Raw genomic sequence first — 19,799 nt, forward strand, 5'->3', positions numbered from 1 at the left:
TCAGGGAGATAAATCCAGAGAACACATTCTCTGGGCCAGCCCAGATGTAGGCAAGGCCACTTCTCATAGATCTTGGGCAGCATCTCATGGAGAACTACATGAATTCCAAAGACTTCCCTCCATACAGGACGCCTTTGCCAGCAGGCACGTTAGGGAAGGGAATGGAGCTCTTTGTGTGGGGGTTGTTCTTACTCAAGTGGAAATACAGGTCCAAGGAAGGGTAAGGAAACACACTATCGACATAGACATGAATGTTCTCATTTCTTGGAGACTATTGTGTGTAATGTGTCTCCAAACCCCTGGTTTGTGCATCATTGGCCTTGGGTTTACAAAGTGGGAGTGAATTTTATGGAAAAGTGGCACATAAAACTATAGGTCTATAAATGGCCATCATAAGCTCACCAAGTAAAAGGCATGAATTCCAAGTCATATGATATGAAGAAAATGAGCTGAAATTGCTGTTATTTTCGCTGGCAGGCAAACACAGATGAGCAAAATCCTTATTCTTCTGAACAGACAGGAATCCGAATGCTATCCCACAGTGACTTTTTGTGTCCTACATTCAAGGGAGCAAAACAGAGTCCTAGTTCAGCAATGTGACTTCTGATCTCAGAGATTTGATGTGAATACAATAATAATGGTTTTCTGTGGTACCGTCAGCCTGGAAATCCAGTATACATGATTGGCAGTGTCATACAACTTTTCCCGTGGTCCTCAGGGGCAAATTTAAGGCAAACACTGTTACAATCATGTTTGAAGCTAGATAAATTTAACAAGCAAAGGGTTATATGACTGCTACTTGGTAGTTTAAAGAATTGAGCTCATTTTGTGTCCATTCTTGTTCAATCACAAACCACAACAAAGCTGAATGATTTTAGCTTATGTAAAAGTTGTACTGATCTTGGTAAGATACAGAATTGCCCTAGCGTCATCTTAGAGAGGCACGTCTACAAAATGATTGTAAACTATTCCATCGTGTTATATTTTTTCTAAGGAAACTCTATTTCTTCTTTTAGAAATAGAATTTCCCCGTGGCTGTGAGAGAGTGTGGGTCCATTTGGGTGCAGTTAGAGAGAGAGGGAAGGCGAGATGAGGTTGTGGGCCATTTGGGTAATGCAGGGTTTGTTACTAGGTTTTGGGTTTTCAAAAACAGAAAGCCAATTTTTTTCATGTCATCAGAAATATCGAGCTCTTGGGAATGGACCCAAGCTAGTCAAACACCTAAAAAACTGAGGGATAACACGGAGCACAAATGTAAGCACTGACTTTATTCAGGGCTGGCGTGTTGGTGTCAGCCACCTTGAAGCCTTCTGTCCTGGTATCCAGACATTTGGGAATTTGGCTTAGAAATGAGAAGACTGGGTGGATAGCAAAAAACTAGAATTCGGCTGATAGATGGTACCAAGGGCTACTCTGTCCAGGCCATGGTGACTCCTTATGAATCACACAACTGTCTCAGTGATATTTATCTCTCCAAAATAGAATATTCATATTTCTCAGGGTCAGGACATGCCTCTCTCCTAGATTAACACATTTTTCTAGACCCACGTAGACCAACATTATCTCACCTGTAAGAAAAAAAAAAGCCGTTCTTTAGAAAAAAATATAACACAATGAAATAGTTTACAATAACTTTCTAGGCTTCCTTCTCTACGATGATGCTAGTGTAATTCTGGATCTTACCAAGATCAGGGATAACTTGCTCTCCTTGACAGTCCTAATTATCTCATTGGTTTGTGAAAATGTTTGGATGGATATTTAAAGCTCCCAAGAGGCAGGCAAACACAGGAGAAGTTTTTCTACAGTTTCTTTAATTTTTCTATGACAGTATCGAGTAATAATCACATATTAACCACATTGGGTTCTTTAGCCCCCTATTGGTGAGATTTTTCTTTATCTTTCAGTGTTGGAGCAGAGGGTGCCCATTCGGAGATGGAGGGCTGGACGAATGGCTGGCATGACCCAGTGACTTTGTTTAACCTGGGGTAGAAATGATGGGAATTAGTGGTATCTGCCTATGACTACTCTCCTCATTGGAAGCACCGAAAGGCCGGCCTCCTCCTCCCTTTCTCTAATAACATAGTTTAGATAGCAAGTCATAACTTTGGGACAGAGGAAGCTTTATCTCCGTAATTCTATACTTCTATCTCCAGTTCTCTTTCCTTTCCGTAGACTGTCTAAATTACATTTTGGGTTGAAGTAAGAGTCTTGCAGCACCTCGCAATAATAAAGTATCCCTTAAATAAAAGTATCCGTTCTTTACAGGGAGAAGGAAAAATTGACACACTGCCAGCGACCCGAGGGCTCCATGCCTGTTAATCTCTAGATTAGCCAATGATTTTCTATAGCAGCATGGTGTTCGTGGAGGGATGGATGTCTATATCAGACTCTCATCACGCATTTACACACATGCTCCTGGATTTCTAATTTCATCCATGGTATATGAATGTTGCCTGTTTAACGTCCTGAAGGTAATCTTATTTCCCTTAGAAGGCAAAGGTGGTTAATACTCATCAGATTTACAACATGCTTCCCTATATTTCCCCACTTCCTACAAAGAGAAGTGGAAGCCATGTGACAACCACTACTGAATAAATTCTGCATGGAAATGGCATGTGTCACTTATGAGCTGAGGAATTGAAGAGCTGGTGTGCTTTCTCTATCCCCCTCTTTCCCCACCATGGCAACCTGGGAATTTACATATCATGATGGCAGCCTCAGCAGATGGAGGAAGCTTCAGTCCTTGAGTCACCAGACGCAGGCGAGCTCTTGCCAACTTGCCCCAGATTTCCTGTAAGTGAGAAACAAACATGTTGTGCGAAGCCTTTGTGATTTTTGTTACTGTAGCATAACCAATCCTGTGCTGACTACAACTTATTTCCACATTTTTGTAAAAATACACACTGCCTTCTCTGTGAATGGATTACAAATCTATTAAAGATAAGGAGATCTCAGACTCAGTATCTGAAGTATCAGAATAGACTACGTGGAGAAACATTCTGGTTAGTCTCCTTTAGGACTTGAACTAAATAAAAACAAACAAGCAAATACAATCCCAAGTTTTCTGCTCAAATAGTCTCCTCTTCCAAACTACCCAGAATCCCAGAAGTTATGTAATTTGTCAATGCAGAACTGTGGAGCACTATCTCTTCAAGCATATTATTTACAAGAGGGGTCAGAGTTAGCCAGTGTTGAGGAGTATCTTTGGTAGGGGTGGAAATGGAGGGCTTTATGGAAAATTGTGCATTCACCAAAGTTTTCTGTATTATTGTCCTTTTATCTTGTGGCATTTGTTCTTTAGGTACTGGGCTAGATCTGATTATCTAATAGGAAGACTAGTGTGCACGCACACACACAAATCATTCTGGAGGGTATTAAATATTTTGAAAAAACAACAAACCAATAATCATGGGAAAAATCAGAAATTGGTTGGGCTTCCTTACATTTTGGGAGGCTCAGTATTGTTTTTATTTAGGTTGACATTGTGAAGGGAGTTGAATGTGGATAAAGTTTGCCACATCTTTCAGAGCTAAAGCTCTTCATAAGACCCTGCTCAGATATTTCTTCTGAATTCTATCTTGTATCCAATTCTTCTCAAATAGCTGCTAGCAGGCATTAAGTACAAATTAACCATTTTTTTTGTAATAGAGGATATTTACATTTTAGAAAAGTAGGGATGCATTTGCAAGAGATTATGGCAGGGTCTGACTATTTTCCTCTCTTTCTAGGGCATACAGCTGGACTACATTTCCCAGAATTCCTTACAGTTAGGTAGTGAAGGTGTTGTATGCTATCTCCAGGCCTGGCCCATCAACAGTCTCCATGTGATTCTCCATATTCTTTCTCTTTCCTTGAAGGATGACCTAATGCAGATCATTTAGTGGAGACAGCCCCCAGGGATTTAGAGCCATTTAAATGGAAGGAGCCTGGGTCCTTGAATGACTGTGTGGAGCAGAGCCTACCTGATGGCCTGCATTGAACTGTGATATGTGTGAGAAATAAGCCTTTAAAGTGTGAGACCACTGAGGTTTGGGAGGTGTTTGTTGGCTGCATTAGTTAACCTGCCCTGACTCATACAGACCTCTTAGCCAATCACAGTTTATTCTTTTCTAAGAGATGTGCACTATATGAAGCAATTCTTTATGTACCCTAAATACCTCTGTAAAGCTCAAGGATTTGAGGGTTACCACAAAGCATTACCACCTTCGTGAAGAATTTCCAGATGCGTCCTTCCAAAGGTAGTATTATTTCCTCTTTTCTGACAACATGGTAACAAATGTTTACCTCTCTTATGTAACCTGTGACACAGTACTGAAATTATTTTAATGGTATAACTTGACAACCTTAGGGAAAAAGAGGGATTTGGTCTATATTAGGAAGTGGGGTAGATAGTCTCCAAAGATGGTCACCATCAATTCCTCTCTTGCACGTGCATGTTGCTCCACCCATCAAGGCAGAGAGTTTGTTTCCCCTCCTCTGGTGTCTGGACTGGCCTTATGACTTGCTTTGACCAATAAAATGTGGAGAATATGACATTGTCGGACTTTTCAGCCCAGGTTTTAAGAGGAATGGCTGTTTTGACATCCTCCCTCTTAGAAGCCAGCTGCCATATAAGAATTCTGACTATCCTGAGACCACCATGCTATGAGAGAGCACAAGCCTATTAGGGGAGAACCCACGTGGAGAAGCACTTAGGCACCAAATGTAAGTGTAACATTCTTGCACATTTCTGCTCAGCACAGATGCCAGCTGAATACAGCTGGGTGGTTGACTCCTAATACCAAATGGATCAGGAGAAACTTCCTGCTGAATCAACGCACAGAATCACAAAAATACCCCCTAATTGTTGCTGGCTTAAGCCACTAAGTTTTGGAGTGATTTGTCAAGCAGCAAGAGATAATTGAATCAGGAGGACTCATAGCTGTGAAGTTCTGATTGGTTAGGGAAAGAACTGTAAAGTCTCCCTTGGGATTGTTCACTGTCTTGTTTTAAGTCATGAAAGTAGAAACATGGCTTTCAAAGAAGTCTGAGAAAGACTATTATTCTCAGGGGCATGCAGTGGTCAGAAACCACTACCTGTAGGAAAACTCAATCAAGTTGCATTTAAAACACTGTTTGTTTTGCTCTTAGAAAGTGTTCTTTTCTTGAGAAATAATTTAACACTCACTATAGACAACGTGATGACCTGCAGGTACAACTAGCTGAGATGGCCCTGCGCTAGGAAGAATAGATGTGAAGTGGAGTACACCTGGACAGAAAGAAACCCAGTGAAGACAAAATATGCAAGGGCTGTTGCTTACCTGTTTTGCCCCACACTCTGGGTATACCTATTTTGATTTCAATAGACAGGTAAAGATCATTCACTTCATATGTCGATGTATAACATAGACAGAGGGGTTCTTTAACCTGGGATTTTTGAAGATAACAAAAGGATTAGCTGAGAGAAGATGAACTGTGCTGTGGAAAGAGAACCACACCCATTTTAATATTAAGTTGACTAAATATTTACTACAAATTCCAAGGAATATACTGTGGGGTTCTATAATAACTTCCAGTTACTTCTTAAGGAGCTGATAAGAGCATTTGGTTTGTTTGTTTGACCAAGGGACCCAGCGTGTTGGATTCAGCGTTTGCTTATCACCTACCCATCCCTCCATTTCTAAACTACATATAGAAGCACTTGCTGTTTGCCTGGTGCTGCATATATCGCTGGGAATATTAACAAACAGGTAATATTACCAGAGTGGTTTTCATGTGGGAGCCCATTGCACATCAGTCTGCTGCTCTTCCGACTGAGCCCCAAACGGGTCTTGACCCATTCCATTCTGTATCGGGCATGGATGCTTTCTTGTCTGAAGACCCAGTCTATTATTTATAGAATCCCATTATTTGCTCCTGTGATTGAACAAAGTTTTCTTGAAGTACAGAATCTTTATCGCTGCATTAAGGTTGTTTGATGTCTCTACTATGCCCTGACGAATGCTGGCAGCCTGATTCACTCCTTAATCTGGTGTAATACAACATTAAATGAGACATTTCTTCTTTCCCATTTCAGCTGAGGCCTCAACACTGAGAATATGTAGCAAGTTCCCACATTCTAGAGAGAGAACTATATCAGGTATTTCGGGTAAAATAGGGTATTATGTTTGTCCAGGGGCCTTTAGCCTGTCACTAACCTCAAAAGTGTGTGAAGGAGGCTGAAGAAACTGAAGAGGCTGAGTGGTGGGTGGAACTTACCTCTACCCCACAACCACCTCTGGATGCTTGATTGGAGGTAGAAACACATCATCCAGCTATAGCCATGGGACCAGAGTGAAAGTCCATGGAAAACCTGGGATAGGATTCCCAGAGTTCAGACGGCACACAGATTGCTGTCTGATACTTGCCTGCACATGTCTAAAGTCTGGAAATTGGCAATTTCTGTGAGGGAAGAGAATAGAGAGGGTTGCCAGAGGAGTGGCTTGAAGTTTGAAGTTCGGCTCAGCAAAGAGGCAGATTTCTGATGGGTGGATTGAGTACTTAGGAAGGGACCCCTCTCAAGAAGACTGCCTGCCTAGGAGAGAGGGTCCAGGCAAAAGCATCCTGCAAGGGGGGATGAGGTGGCAGGTGGCTTCTGGAGACTGTATCCCCAAAGCAAGGGAGGGAGAAGTGGGAAGTTACCAAAGGATGGCTGGTGCTATGGTCTGAATGAAAAAGGCCCCCAAATTCATATGTTGCAACTTAATCATCAACGTGATAGTATTAAGAGATGGGCCTTTAGGAGGTGATTAAATCGTGAGAGTGGAGCCTTCATAAATGGGATTAGTGCTTACAAAAGGGCTTGAGAGGGCAAGTCTTTTCCTTCCATCCCTTCCATCATGTGGGGACACAGTGTTCAAGGTGCCATCTTGGAAACAGAGACCCCGACCTCACCAGACACTGAACCTTGATCTTGAACTTCCAAGCCTCCAGTACTGTGAAAAATAAATTTCTGTTGTTCATAAATTACCCAGTCTCAGGTATATTGTCATAGCAGCACAAATGGAGTAAGACAGTGGGTCACTGAAATACACAGCAAGGCATCCTGTGAGAGAATGGGCCAGCTTTTGTGCACCTGCTATACCACCAGAATACAAGTACACCGTCAAGTAAGGCCTTTACCCTCCTGAACGCTTCTGCTTCGCTCCTACCCACCCTGGAGTAGCCAGAAGCAGCAGGGTAGGGGACTGAAAGTAGGAGAATAAAGTGGAGAAAAATTAAAGACGCCAACCATGCCCCACCCCCTTCTACAAGCTTTTTAGTCTGAGTCAGGTGTATGCTTTGAGACCATTGTCATCGTTGAATTGGATGAGATATTTTAGCTTTGCTTTTAGGCTATACCGGGCTCCAGGATCTGCAGATTCATTGGTGGAAACCAATAAAGTTGTTTTTCACCATGGCCCCGGCCCCCAAGTGCAGCTTATTCAATATACAGATGGCACCCAACTTAGGATGGCTCGACCTTACAATGGTGTGAAAGTGACACGCATTCAGTAGAAACTGTACTTAGGGTACCCATACGTCCATTTTGTTTTTCACTTTCAATACAGTATTCAATTACATGGTATGTTCTACACTTTATTAAAAAACAGGCTTTGTGTTATATGATTTTGCTCAAATGTAGGCTAATGTAAGTGTTCTGAGTACATTCAAGATGGGCTAGGCTAAGCTATGATGTTTCGTATGTTATTTTCAACTTACGATGGGCTTATCAGGATGTAACTCCACGGTAAGTCAAGGAGCATCTGTCCTGGGTATATCAGGAATGGTTTTTATGACGTTATTATTTTCTGTCTTAATCCAAGTGGTCTGTTAACCTCTGTTTGCTGGGTCATTTGCTGCAATTGGTATTTAACTGGAATAGAGATGGGAGATGTATAAATTCTTTCAGTGGAGAGAGTGGGCTAATTCTGAGTTAAAGATGGATTTAACTGTTTTCTATAAAAGTGGGCACAATGACTTAACCTTCTGGCATCCTTCAACATCCTTCTCTGAGTAAGGTAGGTGACAGGTTGCCTTTCTTTAGCCATTTCATTACCAATATTAAGGAGGTTTCATGGACCTGTAATAAAGGGCAGGATGTCTGATATCTCAGAAATGAAAAGAATTAGAGGAAACTGGATTACGTTGAGAATCCCATAGTGGAGATCAAGGCAACGAATTATTAGAACTTGAGCTAAGGCTGTGGCAGAGTGGAAAAATAATTAGGGATGGATTTAAAGGTAAAAATAGAGGCTTCTGGTCAAGATGGCAGAATAGACAGTCCCCAGGGTCACTCTCTCCCACAAACCAACCAATCTACAACTATATAAAAGCAACAACAGCCAAGATGTGGCCGCTAGAGCTCAAGGGAAGAGGAGGAGAGACCTACGGAGTGCATGAAGGTGGGAGAAGCCACGACAAGAGTAAGAAAAAAACCACTCTGACCATTTCGTGCTGCGGCCACTTTAAAGATGGAGCTGCTGAGTGCACGGAGTAGGAGCCGGTAAAAGCTGCAGCTGTGCCCTTAGGATGGAGTTGCTTGGAGGCGGCAGGGGAGAAGAGGGCCTTGGTGGCCCCAAGGAGAGCAGGACCACTAACGGTGTTCCTGTGGACCCACACAGGAGTGAGGAACCAGAACAACTGAAAAAAAAGGAGCCACTCAGAGGCCAGTGAGTCAGTGCAAGGGACCAGTGCAGGGCTTGTCCCATGGGAAGTGTTTGCAGCACTGGTGGTGGGGGAGACGGGCCCACCAGGGGAACACTGGGGCATAGCAAGGACAGCTGATCTGCCCCCCAATCAGCATAGGACCACTCAGAGGAGACTGGTCAGGAATATAGGATTACAAGGAGTGTAGTTTGATGAAAACACTCAGGCCCAGATCAGAGTTTCTACACAAGCCAGGTGCACCCAGTCTCTAGAGAGCCAGAAGTACCTATAAGGTCAACCATTAAAACTGGACCTCCACAAAAAGACTTCCCTAGGGAATCAGCAGCAAAGCAGCAATTTAGCTCAACAACACAGCTCAATTACTGGTTCCCACAGGAAGTTCCCCCATTTTAGAAGTAAGCAAAGGATAAAAATTAGTTCTGGCCCAGGCATGGAACCAGGGACCAGACCCACCCCCCCAACCAGGCACACCACCAGTACCTTGGGCCCCACCCGGGCTCCTGAGGCACAGAGCCGGGGACTGGAATCCCCCACAACAAGGCACACTGCCAGAGATAAGGAGCATACCAAACACATCACCTCCATGTGGGTGGCCTGCCACAGCCACCACAGTAACCAAGGCTGCTATGAAAGCGGCTAAACACCACAACCACCACACAGATGGCCCACCAGCCACAGGAGTGCATTGATACAAGGAGAGTCACCGGCAGAGACCAAAGAAAAGAAGAGGATGTCTCTCACCACAAAACCCATTCCAGATTGACAGAAGAAGCATCTGCTCTATGGTAATATTGGGGGACCTGAACACGACTCTCAGCATTGGACAGATCCTGTAGGCAACAAATCAACAGAGGAACCATTAGTCTTTTAGAGGAAGAGAAGAAATCTAGGGTAACTAACTAGAGAGGGGAGGGGGTAGGGAGAGGAGGATGAGGAGCGATTGGACAAGGGACATAAAGATTAAGTACAATTTGTAACAGTATATATGCTAGCAATATTGATTTGATCAACATATGTCAACATTGAACCCCCCAAGTATGTATAATCAATTATGATTCAATAAAAACTAAAATTAAAAATAAAAAGAATTTAAAAATTTAATTTTCCTCTTCTTCTTACACACCCCAGCTTTGCAAACATTATCGGCAAACTGCTCCACAAAACCAATTCCAGTAACTCATATGCTTATGTCATTGGTTTGCTTCATGGAAAATTTCCTGATTTTCATTTATTTCAGTAGTTTGGAATATGCCTCGGCACCTTCTTTAATTCTGGGTGGAGAGGTAAAGCAAGCCAACAGCAGTGAGACATAAAAAAGACCACGGAAAAGAGGAAAGACACAGAGGCGTGCTGGCTTTTTCCACTACACCATCAATGAAGACCTCGGCACTGGCAATGAAGAGCCCCCGCAGAGTCCAGGCTGTCTGAACTAGCCATGGGTTTGCAGAGCGTTCTCCCACAAACCCATCACACAGCTCATGCGGGTGCAAGAAACAGCTTAGCTCTTGCTCTCCACCACTTCGTTGAGATTAACCCACAAGGTTTTATAACTCTGAAAATGAGACAAAAGTAGCACTTGTCCCCGAAGTGAAATGTCAGGGTGTTATTTTCACTGGTGCAAAAAAGGGACTGCGTCCACTCCAATCGATGAAAGAGGGCTACTAACCAGTTCTAAGTGGGTGGGAAAAAGTGACCTGTTTCTCCATTTTACATAACAAGCGAAAAATTAGCCCATCTGAGGGAAATGCAGACTTTGAATTCCGTCAAATATTTACTGAGCTGGCATTAGGTTTAAAGCTGAGACACTGACAATGACTCAGGAAAAACAAGTATATTATCGGTCACATGTTTATGTAAAACTTTATAGTCATCTATGTTTTAAAAGGAGCTGGGTGACAAATGGCATAACAAAAAGAATTCTATCAGTTTGAAGGTATAATGAGCACGTGTGTTCTTATTTTTAACTTGAAAGTAAGTAGGTCTAAAGTTCCAGGTGAAGCTGAGCATTGAGAGTTATTCAAACAGCAATTGTGGTTCTGGCCACGGCAAAAGCAACTCTGTCCTTCTCTTGTAACTACATGTGAGTGCAAGAAGCTATTCTTGGTCATCCTTGACATTTTTGTCAATATGCCATGTACATGGTGACATTTTGGAGGTTTGTGACGCATGTTGGCGGGGGGAGGGCTGGTTTCTGGGGCCTTGGATTTTAATACTGAGATTAACAACAGACAATCTTGGGTCAACCCGGGCCAGATCAATAACAGAATGATTCATCCGGGATGCCTTTTGAATCAGTATATCTACAGCAAACAAAACAGTGCCATAGGACTTCTGAAGACCATTCACAGTGCTTTCCTGGGGGAAAATGTGAAAAGCTCTGTAGAGTTGGCCCCCATGGACTTCAGCCATTTTAGATTCTAATCCACCCCAGCCATCAGAACGTAACTGATCACATCGTTTCTCAGACTTTTGGCTAAGATCAAATATAGAATTAACTGATTGCTACTTTTTAAAAAAGTAATAATAAAATACCTGTTTCAACACAGGAACTTATAACATTATATGGGCATTCAAAAGGCATATATAAATCTTCAAAGACGCCGTCTTTAGGTACCCAGCCAACTGCTCAAATGACAAGAACATTCTGTGTGCGCTGCATAGCGCATCCTGTTCCACGGAATTGCTGCAGCCCCAGCAGCAAAGCTCAGCAGAGGGCAGGCAAACGACCCCAGCTGCTCTGTGCTGACCCAAGCACACAGCCTTGGTAGCCACTCTGGCAGAACAGCTCATCCCCAAGCCAGCAAGGATTCTGAGGGGAGGCCTCAAGAGCAGGGGTGAATCAGACGAGGACCAAGACACAGTGTCCAGGGCCCTGAGAAACTAGGTCAAGGTCTGGGGTGCCCCTGCTGCTCCTCCTCAGCCTGAGCCACCATCACCTGGACCTGGGGACAGCAGCCATCTCCTGACCAGTCTTCTTGCTTCAGCTTCCACCCTCTAGACCCCCACAGCAGTCAGAGAGACTGCAATACAAAGTTGTCTTCCCAATAGAATGGCTCCCTGTCTCATTCAGAATCACAATCTGAGTCCCTGAAAAGGCCTGCAAGGTCCTCCAAGGGCCACCTCGTCACTCTCACCTCAGCACCTGTTGTTCCTTCTCCCAGACAGCCCCCATCCCTGGATACCTTAGGCTGCCTCCGTACCCCCTGCAGGCATCGGCTCAAAGGCAACCTGACACCCTGCACAAAACAGCCACCCACACCCCAGCCCACACCCCATCAGCCTCATCCTGCCAGCTTTTGGCCCTATCTGGCACTGGCATGCTCAGTTATGGCTATCTGCCACCTTTGCAATAGAAGCCCCATGTGGGCAAGGGCTGTCCAAGCATGGTTCACTGTTGGAACCCCAGAGCCTCCGCACTACTGACACTGGGGCCGGCTCATTCTCCAGCACCAGAGGCCAGGCTGTGCACTGAAGTACGTTTAGCAGCATCTCTGATCTCTACCCACAAGATGCCCTTAGAACACACTCCCAAATCCCCAAGGAGTGATGGCCAGAAATGTCTCCAGACACTGCCACATGTCCCCTGCAGAGCTAAATTGCCTCCTGCTGAGAACCACCACTATTTTAGTGGAAGTAGTGAGCCTAACGGTGGGAAGATCTTTTACAGCTTCAGTCACATGCTGCTGGGAACACACCTAAGCTGATGTTGCAGTTAACTGTTAACTGTTTTCTGCTGCCTCTCTCTAACCGCCTTTCACCCACTTTCCCATCTCCCACCACTGGCACGTGAGCCCCGCAGGAGCAGGGACTCTCCAAGGGGTCAGTATGAACAGGCTGCCCACGCCTCCCTCGATTCTGGGTCTTGGAAGGAAACTCTCGAACTGCAAACAGCACAGTGATCTGGGCCAGGTTCATTTCATCCCATAAGTAAGTTCATCTGAGCATCTGAACATACATCCAAAAGCTACTCAGACATGTATGAAAACTGCCTTGTAGAATATCGTACAAGGGTGCTGAGAAGATGTGGCTGAAGATCTTGACCTTGAATCTACTTCACCTGTTCTTAGTATCTGTCCAATATTAAGGAACTATCAGTTACGGAACAACATCTAATCATATGACGTGAATTTTTTTTAAGTCTCTAACATCACTGAATGTTATGAATTTCAAGTTCCAGAACATGATGGCATCCACACCTGGAGATTAATAATTCTGTACACATTCAGGGTATTTTCAGATTTGTAGCCAAGCAAATGCAACAGTAAAGAAAGTTTATGACACAAAAGCTTCGGCTGTATTAACATGTTAAACAAAACAGGAATGACATCAATCCTGGAGGGGTAAACTGCCCTCAGGCCAAATCTGGCCTGCCTCCTGTCTTTGTAAATAAAGTTTTATTGGTACACAGCAAGGCCCATTCACTTACATGTTGTCTATGGCTGCCCCTGTGCTACAAGGGCAGAGTGGAGCAGATGCAACAGAGATCCTATGGCCTGCGAAGCCTAAGATATTTGCTAGCTGGCCTTTGACAGAAAAAGCTCCATGGCTTTGTTCTAACCGGTTCTCTCTCTTTCACAACATTTCATTTCCAGCAACTTCACTCGCCCAGCCACAAAACCAAGACAATGCAAAGAACAAGTAGAGAGGAAGAATTTACCACAAATTCTGAGCACTTCTGACACTGGTGAACCTCCAATGCTACCCAACCACGTGGAAAATAAGGAAGCAACTCAGAACAGAAGTGTCATGATGGAGGGAGAACATTTTGATAGGCAGAAGAGTAAAGATATTGAAGAATCACAAAACTGACTGACTATGTAACATGACGATGAGAAGTTAAAATGTGAATGCCCATTCTGCACTAGACACTGCCCTAAGTGCTTTACCTCGTCTTATTGAGTCTTCAAAGCAATGTCAAAGGCAAATATTTTGTTAACATTTTATGCAAGAAAAAATTGAGGCTCACAGAACCCAAATAACATGCCTTGGAGCACACAACAAATGGCAGAGCCAGGAGTCAGACTGAAGGCTCATGTCTGAAGTCAGGACCACCCGCACTTGGATGGTTATGAGGCCAGGAGGAGTTGAAGAAAGTATGGAAGGTTCCCCATGAATCACTGTTGAATGAATCCTTTATGACGTACCTAGGCTAGTGATAGTAAAATACATGAGCGTGCATTCACTCACTCAGTGATACGTATAGAGCGAATGTGGGGCAGGCATCTCTGGGGGTGTCTGCCCATTTGAAATCAAGCCTCCATTATTCTCAGAACCACAAGTGGGCTTCCAGAGCTCTGTAATCCTCCTGAAAGCTTCCACGTGCTGACACCATTTTCCAAACAGAGAATCCCTACCTTGTGTCAGAATTCCCAGGGTCTGTGATTCCAAAATCCTGTAGAATCCCTGCACTCTACAGTGAAGCCTCGGAGCAAGTCTAACAAGGTTGTCAACTGTATTGAAAAATACTCACAAAACACAGATGGAGGACACACTTACAGATATTGGGTTGAACTGTGCAAATATCACCAATTTAACAGTTCTAAGCACCACTGGAACAGAAAAAGAACATTAGTAGAAAAACTAGTGACACCCAAACCTCTAGAGTTTGGTTAATAGTAATGTATCAAGGTTGGCTTCTTGGTTTTGACAAATATACTATGCTGATGTGAGATGTTAACAATGGGGAAACTGTCCAATCTTTGCAACTTTTCTGTAACTCTAAAACATTCCAAAACAGAAGTGTATTAACACAAACAAATAAAAGGTATTGGGTTGCATTCACCCCATGCCTAGAACAATCTCCTAAGACAAAAATGAAAAAAAATAAAACTGGGCTGGCCAGTGAGCTCAGCTGGTTAGAGCGTGGGGCTGATAACACCAAGGTGCAGGGTTTGATCCTTATACTGGACAGCTGCCAAAGAACCCAAAACACAAAAGACTACAGAGAAATTAATTGGATATAAGCAGCATTATAACTATAATACATATTTAATCATAAATATCAGGGGGCAAACTAAGTAGAGGAATATTTAATAAGCGATAATATATCTGCTCAGTGGCAGCCGACGCCCCCAATGAGAACGCTAATGATGAACACTGCAGGGTGATGTCTTCGCTGGCTGCAAATGACAGAACTCCAATTCAACGGCTTAAAAGGAGAAGGACACGTTATTTCTCATTTCACATTAAAAAAAAAAGTGCTGAGGGCAGACAGCTCCAGAAGCTTAATGCATCCATCCATCCACCATTTTAAAGATGCAGTCTTTCCACTCTGCCACCCTCGGCTTCTGAGCCAGCTCGCTCCTGGTGTTTGGAGCAGCGACAAGGCTGCCCAGCTCCAGGTTTATGTCGAGACAGGACATTAATTAGCAGAAGGACTGCCTTCCTTGTAGGTCTACGGGGACAAGGAGGCTTCTCCCCAACCATGCCTGACACACACCTCCCCTCTCAGCTCACGGGACAGCTCTGGGTCACGTGCTCCTGCCTCAGCCAATTGCAGGCCTACATGCTACAGGCTACAATCTCAGGCACTAATGCAATTTGGAACTGGGCCGTTCTTCGCTGTGGTGGGGGCTGTCCTGTACATTGTAGAACAATTAGCAGCACCTATGGCCTCTGTGTACTAGATGCCGAGAGAGCCAACCCCCACTTGTAACAACACGAAATATCTCCCAATGTTGCCAAATAACTTCTGGGGGGCAAAATCCACACCCCCCACCCCAGTTGAGACCCACTGGCATACAGCAACCAGGACTTCAACAGGATGTACAGAAAGGGTCACATCCCTTGATTCAAAACTAGGAGTGGCAACCCCAACAAAATGGGGGCTCTGACGGCTTACAAGGAGGGACTGTTCTTGAGAACTCTAGAATATATTAAAAAAATTCAGTGAAATACAGAAATACAAAATGATCATTATAAAGAAATAAAACCTGTCTCTACACACATAATTACATTCAGGAAACAATTATTGGGGACCTACTCTATGAGAGGTACTGTGTAGACAAAGAATAAAATCTAAATGAGTGCAAGGAAAGGAGTTGACTTAAATTTTGTTTGTTTGTGTGGCGGCTGGCCCATAGGGGGATCTGAACCCTGACCTTGGTGTTATCAGCACCATGCTAAATTTTAAAAACTTACAAATAACCAGATGTCTGCTTGGCTCCCTCATTCTCCAATTTTCTTTTTTAAAACTTTTTATTCTGAAATAATTATAGATTCACTGGAAGTTGTAAAGAAATATACAGAGTGGTCCCTGTGACATTTCCAGTTTGGGCAAATCTATAGAGATGGAAAGCAGATGAGTGGCTGCAGGGGCCCGGGAGAAGACAGGGAATGAGTGCTGATGGACAGGGAGTTTCTTTCACTTTATTAGATTTAAGTGGGGATAGCTGAACTCAGTAAAATTTAACTTTGCTTTTATTCCACCAGATTAATTTCACAGAATTTTTTGGAAAAGCAGCCAACATTAGCAAAAGGACCTGGGCTAGAAGTCAAGAAGCCCCCCCCCCAACTCACCAGGTGACCTTGAACATGTCATTTGACCTATGGGCTCCTGAAGTAGAACCTACCGCAGACAGTGATAAATGTTATTTCCATTTCCTAAATCAGAGTGAAGGACAGAGAATGAAACCTGGAGGTTTCCAAACATCCGCAAGCTATTTTTGGAAATGAATGACTTTTCCACTTCACTTTTCTTAAAAACAAAAAAAAAAAAAAGGAAGGAAAGGAAAAGAAAGACATTAGACCAAGAAATAGTTGTTCCTGATCTCAATGGAAGCAAGAGAAGATTCTTCCAGGAGCTGACCTCTTATGGCCTTAAAAGCAAGACACTTTCCCATGTTCATATAAACACTGTCTATAATCTTAAAAAATGAAAAATTGAGAAATCATTGCTTGTTTATCACAAAGCTCAACCAGGACAGTTTATATAATCCAGAAATAGGCTCTGTGGAGTAAATATAGTAAACCTACTTATTAACTGAATAAAGGTTTCAAGAAGCGGGTAATGATGTTATCTGGCTCTGTTATGTGAGGTTCCAACCTGGCAGATTCCAGAGGTATAGACTGTTTTCTCCTCTAAGCAAAACCATGTTCAGAGGACTTTTAATATACCACTGAACTTCTCCATACAGTGCAGGTCAAATCCCATCTAGTGTACAAATGGGTCCCCGAAAGCTCATGCCGTGACATAATCTTGGTCTTCCACTATCGTCACGATTATTGATCTCAAATGTGATACCATCCACCATTCTTAAGCTGCTCGTGGCTGGCACGTCCAGTACCGTACAACTCCAACCGAACTACAGGAAACAGAACATTAAGTTTCAGCCACTCGGTCCATCTATAGGATTAATATCAAAACAGCCCTTCTGGAAGCACACATATACACGACTGTCGAAGCCAGTGAAACTTTACAAAGGAGGCAAAAATGTTCTTCCTACACTTTCTGCCCAAATGGCAAATACCTTTTTATATGGTGGTCACTGTACTCTGAGTTAACATATGCAGAATACATGTGTGTCACTAGTGTAAACCACACAAGACTCATGCAAGGCAACTACCAGCCATAGAAATGGTGAGTCAGCTTTCTGTTTTTTAACAAAGTTTTCAGGTATCAGTCACAGTAAACAATGAAAATTATATGCACAGTGTCAATCTACAGAAATAGTGAATTTAAACCTAAGGTAGGTTCATAGTCAAACTACAAAATTCTGTTTTTAAAATACTGATTTTTTTTTAACACATCTGTAGCCACATCTTTAAAGATGTTTCTGGAGGCCTGCATCTTCTTTGTTGTCACTTTAAAAAGTAGAGTTACAGCAATTCACCAATGAGCCCTGAGCCGGTAGCATCCGTTCTTGTTAAACATAACACTGAATGGAATTACTGTAAAAGCCTAGAAGAGATTTTGTTTACAACCCTTGCCCTTCAGTTACTCTGCATGCAGCAGCGTGTGTTATGCTATTACAGTTTGTAATAAATTATACAGAAAATGATGTTTAAAGTCAAAAACAATTTTTGCCAAACCTACTACATTAATTTCTTCCTTCATAATTTCAGTTTCTTCAAAAATCGATTGTTCATTTGCCCCTCTCCTGTCAGTTCTCTATTTGGAAGCTTTTGGGTAAAAGTCCTTATTTCCCCAATAACATATTCAAATCAATTGTGACACAAAAAGGGTTTTGACTGTCAGATGCACATGGAGAAAACGTTGCACTCTGACATACAGTTCTTTCCACACAATAAATGTTAATTACAACTTTAAAGGCTAGCCGGTCACCTGTAAAAATCGGCAACATTCTGTTTTGAAAGGGGACGGAGAAAGGCTATTCCAGCCTTTGGCCCTCCACTTACATGTCTGTGGCTTGCTGAACATTCCATACATATTTCAGGCAAGGTATTATGGGAGCTGAAGTTCAAGGTGTCCCCTGCTGAATTTTCTCTCACTATAAAAACAGTGTCTCCAAAAAGTACACACGTTTTTACTTTACAAAAAATGTAAAATATCCACTTTTGTTCACTCAGTTGACACTTTTAGCACTAGAAGCAGGACCTTTTGAAAACCTATAACAAAGTTATGTCTGAAAAGAGTGAAAAATGTTATTCAGTAACAAACTGATTTCTGGGGGGGGGAAGCATATGAAATGCTGATGAAATACATGGAAATGAAGACTCTACAAACCGGTTTCTGTAGGGTCTGCTCACCTATGTTGCAGGTTACACCATTAAAATGAAAATACTTACATTTAGATCTTTCATCACGAATCCCCACTCCACTATAACCACAACTCTTTTACGTTACCCTCATAAAACGGGGCTCTGCCTTTTCGAAGCAAAACAATAATTTTAACTGGTTCATTTTCCAGTCCTTTGGGTTTTTAAGAGACATACGGTACAAAATGGCACCACCTTCCAAGCACTTCAACGATTTCTAGAACCATCCAAGGCTTGATCAACCAGCTGGGGCTCTAGCCTTCAGTTAAAATTCTAATATGATCTCACCTGCTTTTCAAAATAACTAAGCATCTTTTTAACCCACAAAACTGTGCTAAGATTTATATTAGTTTTTGAGTCCAAAGGTTTGCAATGTTTGGAGAGAATGGTAGGGAATCACGATGCTTTTGTTTTCTTTCGTTTTTCCCTATCTGAACCCAGATAAACCTTCAAAGGATTCCACAGCGTCCCTCCTCAAGAGTTCCTTTTCAAATGCCAATGCCATGCACGCTGCCTTTCCTGTGCAGGTAGAGGAAGCAGGCACAATGTCACCCCACCGCGCCTCTTCAAATCTTGAAATCACTGGGAAGCCTGCAGTATTTCCTTTTTGGCACTCAGGCCCCGGCAGAGAGAAATTGCTCTAGGGAGGACAAGATATCAGATAACCAGTGGAAACGCTTGGTTTCAACAGAACTCCCAATTCCACAAAAATACAACTCTCTAATAGCAGTTGCACCACTGAAATCCATAGACAGGAGAGCAGAAAGTTAAGGAAAAGCTTCATCTCGTGAAATTCATTAAATGAAATCTGCTAGTGCTTTTAGAAGAATCAGGTTTTTTACTGTGATCGTATTTATTTACACGAATAAGACAACTCCGTGCCCCACGCATCGCTTGCACAAAAAGGAAACTTAAAATACAACTCTGTTTTTCCTTTACGCCCAAAACATATGGGACTAATCATATTCCATTCTGGCCGCCCTACACGAGTGTTTTTTCAAACAAAATTTTAACTCACTTGACTCTTACGGCGCTAAAGAGCAACCAACAGAGTTTGGGAACAGGCTCTCCCAACTCCAAAAGGGCTGAGAACCCCTAAACTGCCCGTCTGGCACCAGGCTTTGGAAGGAAACCGGGCTGAGTCGGCCGGACAAGGAACCCGCGCCCTCCGGGTCGTCCGGGTCGCCGCCGCGCGCCAAGTCACAGCCTCCGAGCCACCGCCACTGCCGCCACTGCCGCCGGTGCCGCCGGCCCCTCCATTTCCGCGCGCGACCGGCCATCTTCGTTCCGGCCGGCCGAGTGGGCGGGGCCGGGCGCACGCAGGCTCCACCTCCGCCCCGCCCCGCCGCTCCGCCCCGTCAGCCGCTCCTCCTCCTCCCGCCGCCTCCGGCTCCTTCCCCCGCCCTTGCTCCGCC

General features: G+C 43.5%; 2 long non-coding RNA genes across 2 annotated transcripts; both read right to left on the reverse strand.

Moving 5' to 3' along the window:
• Nucleotides 1-1,810: 1,810 nt before the first annotated feature.
• LOC134368936 (uncharacterized) lies at nt 1,811-19,669 on the reverse strand. The gene is made up of 3 exons (XR_010022582.1): nt 19,403-19,669; nt 2,701-2,791; nt 1,811-1,980 (listed from the first exon to the last, which is right to left on the reverse strand). It is a non-coding gene; the product is annotated as an uncharacterized LOC134368936 (long non-coding RNA).
• Nucleotides 5,303-6,326, reverse strand: LOC134368937 (uncharacterized). Its single transcript, XR_010022583.1, has 3 exons — nt 6,238-6,326; nt 5,740-5,895; nt 5,303-5,406 (listed from the first exon to the last, which is right to left on the reverse strand). It is a non-coding gene; the product is annotated as an uncharacterized LOC134368937 (long non-coding RNA).
• Nucleotides 19,670-19,799: the final 130 nt, after the last annotated feature.

This window comes from Cynocephalus volans, chromosome Y (assembly GCF_027409185.1).
Source record: "Cynocephalus volans isolate mCynVol1 chromosome Y, mCynVol1.pri, whole genome shotgun sequence".
Classification (NCBI taxonomy): Eukaryota; Metazoa; Chordata; class Mammalia; order Dermoptera; family Cynocephalidae; genus Cynocephalus; species Cynocephalus volans.